The sequence below is a fragment of the Canis lupus genome, chromosome 3 (assembly GCF_011100685.1).
Source record: "Canis lupus familiaris isolate Mischka breed German Shepherd chromosome 3, alternate assembly UU_Cfam_GSD_1.0, whole genome shotgun sequence".
NCBI lineage: Eukaryota > Metazoa > Chordata > Mammalia > Carnivora > Canidae > Canis > Canis lupus.
This window is the reverse complement of record NC_049224.1, coordinates 12,266,031-12,275,244: the sequence shown is the minus strand read 5'-3', so window position 1 is coordinate 12,275,244 and position 9,214 is coordinate 12,266,031. Positions and strand designations below refer to the sequence as shown.

The following is a 9,214-nucleotide window of genomic DNA, read 5'->3' as shown; positions in this document are numbered from 1 at the left end:
CTCATTCTCTCTCTCTCTCTCAAATACATCATTTTTTTTTAAGTGCAATAGTAGTTTCCTCCTCCTGGAGGCAGGAGGAAATGGGAAATTACTACTTAATGGACACAGATTTTTCAGTTTGGAGTGATGAACAAACTCTGGAAATGGATGGTGTGGTGATGGTTGCACAACAATATGAATCTCCTTAATGCCATTGAGTTATACATTTAGAACTGGCTTAAATGGTAAATTTTTATGTTACAGATATTTTTGCCATGATAAAATATATTAATGAAAAAATTGTCTAGTAATGATTATCTAGATTGATGTATCTGAGTAAGACATACAGTATTTTTGTGTAGTTGAGAGGGTGGAGAATGTTCTCACATAGCTGAGAAGAGCACAAAAAAAATGCCACCAAGAACTGGAGAACTCAAATACAGGTTGAAGAGCAACCTATGAGCAATATAGAATATGAGCAACATAGAAGACCTGATGGGAATGAGGATTTAAGTCCCAAGTTAGAAAAATATGTGAACTCTATCCCTACTGTTGTCAGTGGTATATATTTGTTGAGTAAGTACATATGCTAATTTTAGGCAGCATTTTGCAAATCGTGAGTATTCTATGGAACCCACATGCTAGATGTAACACATCTGTCCTGTCATCTCACTTTATGTTGGGATAGTAGCAACTTCCTAATAAAGTGCTGTTTCTTGCTGAGAAGTGTGCTAACCCTTCAAGCCAGCTGCATTATTCAAGAGGAGGAAAGATTCATCTGCGGGTTTTTGATTAATGATACATTCTGCACTCCTCTCCCCATCAATACATTCTTTCTTTAAAACCATAATGTTCTGAACTCACCCCACTACGAAGGGGGCATAGTTAAAAAGAGTGTGTTGTTCTGATTCCATTTAAGTGACCTAGCAAGCAGAGGATTTGCATTCAAACTAGATTTGGTCCTAGGGTGGTCATTAGAGATGTTGTGAATAAATTAGAGATTGCATATTAGCTCCATATTCTCAAGATGGTCGTGTGAAATGAAAATTATTTCCAGGTTTTTTTGAGTTTTTGTTTTTGTTTTGTTTGCAGCTCCTATTCAGTGACATATTTGGCAAAAAGCTATGCCTTTCATGAAGCTGGGAAATAGTTTACATCAAATTAGAGAAATAGCATAGCTACTGTTATCAATACAAAATTAAATTTCACATATACACAAAATTGATATTTATTTCTTCTGTCCTTTCTTTCTGGACAATGCATCTTTGGATTTTACAGTTCTTATTACATTCCTTACTGTTATGTATTTATTTTCATAGCAATTGCGGTCCTGTAGAAACTTAGATTTTTTTTTTATTCATTGTTTACTTGCAAACATTATGCAAACTATGCAAATACAAAAAGGTAAGCGTTTTATTTTTACCTTTGCTTTCTTTACTTTAGAGAAATGTTTGCTTTTTTTTTTTTAATGTAATGGAAGACTGACAGTATGTTTGATTTAGAAAGTATCTTCAAAATCAGTTCTGTTTACTTCAGATGTGAATCCTTGAAACAGACCCCAGACCATAAAAAAGATTTGTAACTGTGATACTTGGTGGCTATCTAACTTTGGGCCCTCTTGGCTTATGGAAATGCAGTTTTCTCACCTGTAAAATGTGGATGATTACATTGACCTCATAGAGTTGCTGTGATGGAGTTATTTGCTTTGCAATCATTTCCATTTATATATAACTAGCAAAAAATTTTAGAGGAGGATTGAAGTTTGGAAATTTTATCCAACTGGCAAATGTGATTGTATCTATTTAAAAGGTGTACACGTGATGATTTGACATACATTGTAGGACGATTATCAAGATCAAGATAATACAACCATCACTTCACACAGTTAATGTATGTGTGTGTGTATGTGTGTGTGTACTCTTTGCACATGGCTCAGGGAGAGGAAAATGAGAATATGTAAGTCAAACAATAAAAACTTACAGTTCTAAGAAGATTAAGTTCTGAGGATTTAATGAACAGCAAGGTGACTATAGTTAATAATAGAGTATTATATAATTAGCAAATTTGAGAAGTTTATTTTTATATATTTAGGTAAGCACTCTATCAAATTTAGAAAAGAAAAAGTTGGTGGAATACACAGCTAAAATATTTCCCCCAGTTTAATATTAACACATAGATCATTTTCTTAATTTTTTCTGTCTCTTCTTATGAAACAAACATTTAAGTAGAAAATATAGAAAACCTAGGAGAGGATAATAAAGAAAATTTGTTAGTATCTGTTGAAATCTAGGGCAGCTTATATAGATAGATGATTCTCTCACTCTCAGATAACAAAAAGTCCCCCAGTCATTTATAATCACAAGTAAGAGACTCCCCTCAGTAATAAATGTGTCCACTATAGTGTAATAAGAAATTACACATTTATTTGCAGCTGGCTTCTGACTAAGGTCAAGAAAAAGAGGCTGGTGGTTTCTCCTCTGTTCCGTCTCTGCCACACACTTCATCTGCCCTCTCCATTCTCAGCCATTCTTCTTATAAATATAATTTCGAATATTAGTATAAAACAGTCTGCCTTGCCTGTGCTCCCATGCCCAAGGTCTCCCAATGATTGTTTTGAGGCCCTTCCACTTGACTGATGACAAAGGGGGAATGTCTTAACCCTTCCTTTCACCATGGCAGCATGGAGGGAAAAGGCCATAACCCATTGACAACCTCCCTCTCTACTCTCAGCCTTCCTTAATCTATTTTGTAGGTAAGGGTCACAAAACCAATTCTCTCGTGCTCTCTTTGCCATACTCACTGGGGTACCCTCACTCCTCTATTTGTAAGATGGGGAGGGTTGATGCCTGTTGCCTTTGCGACTCAAAAACTGACACAGAAGGAGTCTGTTTTTACATCCGGTTATAATCATTCCCTTAGGATATCTTATATGAAGTGGGTTTCTGCATCTAAGAATATTACCACATTAAGACTCTTGACACATGCTAGTAAAGCTTTATCTCTCCAAATAAAAATATTATATCAATTCATGCTTTCTTCCTTACCACATAATACTAAAAAAAAGAAAAAGAAAAATAGGGCAAATGAGAACAGGGGCGAGGAAAAAGCAAGGGCCTTAGAAAATAGGTACAGTATAGCATCATAGGAAGAACTAAGTACAATTTGACAGAAGATGAAGTGGAGTTTTTTTTTTTTTTTAATATTTATTTGAGGAGAGAAGAAAGGTGTATGAAGTAGGGAGTAGGGGGATGGGGTAGAGGCAGAGAGAGAGAGAATCCCAAGCAGACTCCACACTGAGCGTGGAGCCCAACTTGGGCCTTGATTTCATGACCCTGAGATCATGACCTGAGCTAATATCAAGAATCAGATGCTTAACAGACTGAGCCATCCAAGTGCTCCAAGGTAGAAGTTTTTATAAATCAGATAAATCCATGTTGAACCACCCTCCAGCATAAATAATTCATCCCAGCCCACTTCTCTCAATGAGCAGTACATTTGATTACTAATTGCTCTCAGATTCTAGCCCTGAAAGGATTATGGAGAGCTTGATTTATGTAATCATTTTACAACTCTTTCCATATAGCATAGCATAGTGTGGCCATCTTAATTCAGGTCAGCACAGTATTTGCAAAGATAGCATGAAATGTTAGAAGATGTTTCTGTTTTGAGTTTCTGCCACTTCCTAGTGGGTTGATGCTAACACTGTTACTCCATATCAATGGGATTTAGTTTCCTCATCTCTGTAATTGAAATAATAATGTCTTTTTTGCTAGCTCGTGGTAATTATGATATGAGATGGGATGGGAATTTGTAAACTGTAAAGATCTTAGAGAAATCAAATATGTTGCCTTGTCAATCACCTGTCATCCCTGAGGGAGAGTTGGAAGTTTCTAATTAATCTCCCTTGACCTATTTTCTCTTTTTGACCCTGTCCATGCTATTCTTTTTCTTCTCGCATGAGATTTCATATGTCAAATGTACTTTGCATTTTTCTGGGTGCATATTAGCTATCCAGAAAATACTAGTTCTTGCTTTTTTTTTTTCTCTTCTTCTAGTTTCCCAACTCCTTGGAAATAGCTGATAATGCAATATTGTCAAAGCTCTTTCTTTCCAAATAGGCAGCAGAGGGTATGTGTATTCAGGATACATCCTGCTTGTCCTTCTCGTACTTATTGGATTCAGCTTTGTTTGCATAGAAGGCATTTTCCTCCTAGTCTAATTCAGTGAAAATGATGTCAATTGTTCCCCTATTGCCTGAGATCAACTCCTAGATTAGGTAAATTATGTATCTTCACTTTATTTTTAATTTAGTTTTATTGATGTAAAAACAATGGGAATAGCAAAATGGTTCTAGTGTCAATGGTATTTAAAAAACAAGCAGAAAGGTAATAAAATGCATTATTACTTTAGATTCCCCTTTCCTTGTTATTCACTTGTGGGGAGAATCCAATCTTGAGAGAAAATGTAGAATGTGATTTTGTGCCAGTAGTAATTAGCAAGAACAGCTTGATGAGAAACAGTGATGGAAGAATCAATGACAAACATCAATACAGTAAAGCCCAAACAAGGCTTCTGTTTTTCATATTAGGTCTTTACACATTGACTTAACCAAATGATTGAGAAATGACATTCTTAATCCCAAATAGTGTGCCATAAATAGATTGTAAACCACTTTGACCTTCTTAGACTATGTCAAGCTTTTCCAATTTCCCTAGAGTATACTACAAGGTTTTGTTACCAGTAATGTCTTCTCATTAACTACTACTATTGTTTCATCAAATAGAGCTTTTAAATTAAGCCTAAAAATTGCAGTAAACTTAGGAATTCAAGAGAAACATAAAAATTTTTCCTTAAGATTGCATACTCAGGTCTTGGTGCAAACAGAGTCATAAGAAAGGTTATATATTTTTGTTGTTTGATTGTTTTAAATAATCAAAAACGTGTACTTGGCTTGATCCAAATTTCTTCTCTCTTTCACCAACATAAATGAAAAGACATAGGATTGCATCTTTCCGAGTTTGCTGATGTACCACTAAATACATACCCTTTTAGTGAAACGTTGGCACCTTATGCTCTATGCTTAGGCCAGGATTTCTCAATTTTGGCACTCTGTATTTCAGACTGGGTAGTTCTTTGTTATGGAGAACCCTGATATATTGTGGGGTGTTTAGCAGCATCCTTGGCCTGCCTTTCCTGGATTGCAGTAGCACTACTGAATTGTGATTATCAAAAATATCTCAAGACATTAGCAAAATATCCTTGAATGGGGACTCTTGCAAATCAGACCTTACTAGACTGCAGTGGTTCTTGATCATGAATGTGCATTCAAATCACCTGGGAGATATATTTTTTTGGTTGTAAAATAATTTACTAAAGGCACTATTTGTTAAACATTAAACTAATAATTTGTTACCAATAAGGTACGTCATTGTAAACATGACAAAATGATTTCAAGAGATACATGGCTAGTAGGTAAACAGTACAATTTTAAGTGACAGCTTTCCTATTTACAAGATCATATTCCTTCCAGCGACTCCAGGGGCTTGCAAGTGATGCTACTGCTTGTGACAGTTACCTGAGAGGGGAGCTTGGAGCTCATAACTGGTTTGAGATCACTACTGCTAAAGAGGTCTTACAAAGCTCCAAAAATCTTCACTCATAAGGTCATTTGAAAACTTTTGAGCTTAGAAATCAGGATACTTTCTATATCTCACCAAAAAACATCAAAAAGATATGGATTCAAAACCCCAAAAGAACTAGCTGGAGGGTACAAGCCCTGTAACATGTCCAAGCATGAATTGGTGAGCTCTGCCACTAAGCACATCACAGAAAATGGAGGAAATAATCCAAAAGTAGCTATTGAACATTAGCACCATAATAAACATGGCTCATATAGCTAAAGACTAGATTGTTTATCCCACCAGGTAACATTCATTTATAGCTCTAATGCTGAAAGAGCAGCTTTTTAATGTACAAGTGATCTAAGTACAGAAGTCTGGTTTTAATTCCTATGAGAAAAATGTTAAACAAAATACAAACTAAACAGCATCCCAGAGGCAGTGAATCTTACTGTACTAAAGCATATACAGATTAAGGCTTTACCTTGATACATAAACAATTTTGAAATTAGGTTGGAACATTACCAACAACTCAGTTACAAAGAATTCAAGCAATTGGTTTAAGAATCTGTAGTGGGACTCAGTTCAAAAGTATTAGGCATCTTACATTCAACTTATGCCCTTAGCTGCCATAATAAGTGTTACTGTAACTTCACTCCCTGAAATGCCACCCATAGTTTTGAATTCAAGCCAGTCAAGTGTTAAAAGAATTTGGTTCATTAATGAAAAAGCCTAATAATTCAATTAAACTCTTCTAACTAGAGAATGATCCAAGTACAGGAAGTTTCCCTGTTTTAGTATTTGTAGTTTCAAATGCCCTTTTGGTTTACTGAGTAAACTGAACACATTTCCTGATAAATACCACCACTGGACAGTAGATCTAAATGTTAAGATTTTACTAAGTCAAGGTTTCAGGCTGGTACAATGTTCCTACTAGGTCATGTTTCAATTGATCTTTCCAATGTCAGGGGAAAAAATGAAAGACAAAGACTAACATGGTTTGAAAAAGAAAATAAAGGCAAACTATTCCTAAAGCTCTATATTATGAAGAGTCTCCAATTTTATGCATGTATAGATCTTGTTTTAGCCACAATGCCAGAAGAAAAGTTTCAGTGTAGAGGTTTACAATCTAGATAAAAGGCTCTACAATTTCCCTACATGTTTATCTATTTACTGTGCAGAATTATAACCACAGACATTTTAATATAGCTCTCAGATCTGAAAATGTCTTTATTTTTTAGAAAATGAATTCCAGCAAGGTTAAAAAGCAATACCAGAGGGTATAGGTGCAGAATTGGATGTAGTCATTCAAAGCATTAAGAATATGGCAATATAAATATTTGAAAAGCATCTCTTAGGTGTTCAAAACAAAAAATGTATAAGTCATTTCTAACTAATTTGAGCTTTATAGCATTTCCTAGATAGGGAAAAACAGTTAACATTAGAAAGTCCTGAAAGCTTTGTCCTTGACTAATTACATCAGATGGTTTGCCTTTGATCAAATTCCTTCCTTTTAAACATGGATAAAAGCATTACATAGGTCCACTGTTAAACAGACAACATGTTGCAAATTACTTCTGGTTTAATGTATTCCTACAGGGCGTAGAAAATAAAAGATGTCGAGGTGGCTTTGGACTAAGTTTAATAGTCATCTCCTCTGCTGACAACTTCTTTACATGTTGGACACAACAGTATGGTATGTTCAAACTGTGCTGTATATGATCCTTTAATATCACATGATGGTGGATATGGATCTACAATGCCCAAGTCACACAGATTCTTCAAAGCCATGAAGTATTTACTTTCTCCCAAGCGATCCAGCCACCTGCAGCAGAAGGCTAGGGTGCCAAAGTTTTCATTGATGACGTTCAGCAAGTGTTTTGTTCTTGGAAGCGTGATTGGCACGTGTCCAACATCAAAATTTTTCATATAATGTGAACATTCCATGTCATCATGAACAACGCCTTTTCCTGTGCTTCCAAATACCCTTCTCCTTCCTCTATTCTTGTTGCCTCTTCTCCTTTCACAATTGGCACTGTTTTCCCAGCATGTATTCTATATCGCCCAATTGAATGTCCATTTAGGTTACAGATTGGTTTCACTTGATATGTCTTCCCATTATTTCAACCTCCTAGGATTCCATAACTTCTTGGATGGCCTCACCAACATCACATAGACGGACATCAATTCCAGCACACTTTATTACAGTGTTAGTGGCATCCTTTACAGCTTTTAATAATGTATCATATTTGGGATTAAAAGTAATGGTAAAAGCACAGTCAATAATCCTACCACTTATATGTGTTCCAAAATTTATCTTACAGATGTCAACATACTGTGATACTGTTGTATTACCAGCATTTGGAGTATAATGGGCAGCACAGTTATTCAGAGAACACCCAGTAGGAAATGCCAAGCCTGCATTTAATCCATTCTCTTTAATTAGCTTTCGTGAACAGTCTTCCAATTTTTCACGGATTTCTATCATTGTCATCCCAGGCTTGATCCAGCTCACAACATATTTTCTAACTTGTCAATGTGCTTCCACAGCTTCTCGAAAATCATTCCAAATCTCTTCACTAGCTTGATCTAATGCTTTCTTTTCTTCACTTGTAGTTCTCCAAGAAGCTGTTCGCCCATCTTGTGTGGGTGGGTACTCTCATTCTTGTCCTTTGGGAAATACACCATTAGGATACAGGTCACACACTGGAACTGAGGGAGGGTCTGTTTGAACTTTTGGTCCTCTCTTCTTTTTCTTCTTTCCAGTTGCTCCATCTCCATCCCCAACTCCATTGTCATCATCTCTCTCTTTCTCTTCCAATGCTTGCTTTCCAATTGTCTTGCTACCTCATCAACTGAGGCTCCTGATTCTTTATCAGGTTCTTGTTTTCCTGCTGTGGCAGCCCCTTTACTCTTGTTCTTTCATCTTTTTTTCTTGGCTGCTTCCTCAGCGGTGGAGGCAGCTCCATCTTCTCTGTCGTTTGGATCCAGGTCGCCATTCAGGTGGCTCCCAGAGGACGCTGCCTCCTCCACGCCTGCCATGTTGCCCAAGAGAGCATGCGAGAGAGTGAGCCCTGGGAGATATTTAAAAAAAATACCCAGACTCACCCCAAATCAGTTGAATAAAGATCCATAGATGATCGAGTACTAAAACTGACTGAAATAGGTTGCCCTTATAAATTTGATATGCTTGCTTTGGGAACAAACCTACAACGTCTCCTTTTTTCAGGGTTCCTTATCTTTTTAATTTAATACTTTTTAGAATCCAGAGTTGCTTCATGAGTCTCCTATAGTACAGTGGGGCTAAAAGGATGACACAGATTAAGCTCTATTGAAAGTCTCTCATGGACAAGAATAAATTCAAATGAAGTCAAGACAATTCATTTTATTTGCAGCTACTTTCTGGCATGTAGACTATAACAGGAGTTCTTAAGTGACATTTCTGGGAATCTGCATCAGCATAACTTGGGAACTTGTTAGAAATACAAAATTTTGGAAACTCTACCCAGATCTTTTGACTTAAATACTCAGGGACAGGGTCCAGCAATTTGTGTTTTGAGCCTCCAGGTGATTCTGAAGCATACTCAAATTTGAAAACTATGTACAAGAGACCTTTT

The 9,214-nt window shown here is 36.3% G+C and overlaps 1 pseudogene; it reads right to left on the bottom strand.

The window, feature by feature from the left end:
- Positions 1-7,238: 7,238 nt before the first annotated feature.
- On the bottom strand, positions 7,239-8,639 carry LOC100687310 (annotated as a pseudogene).
- Positions 8,640-9,214: the final 575 nt, after the last annotated feature.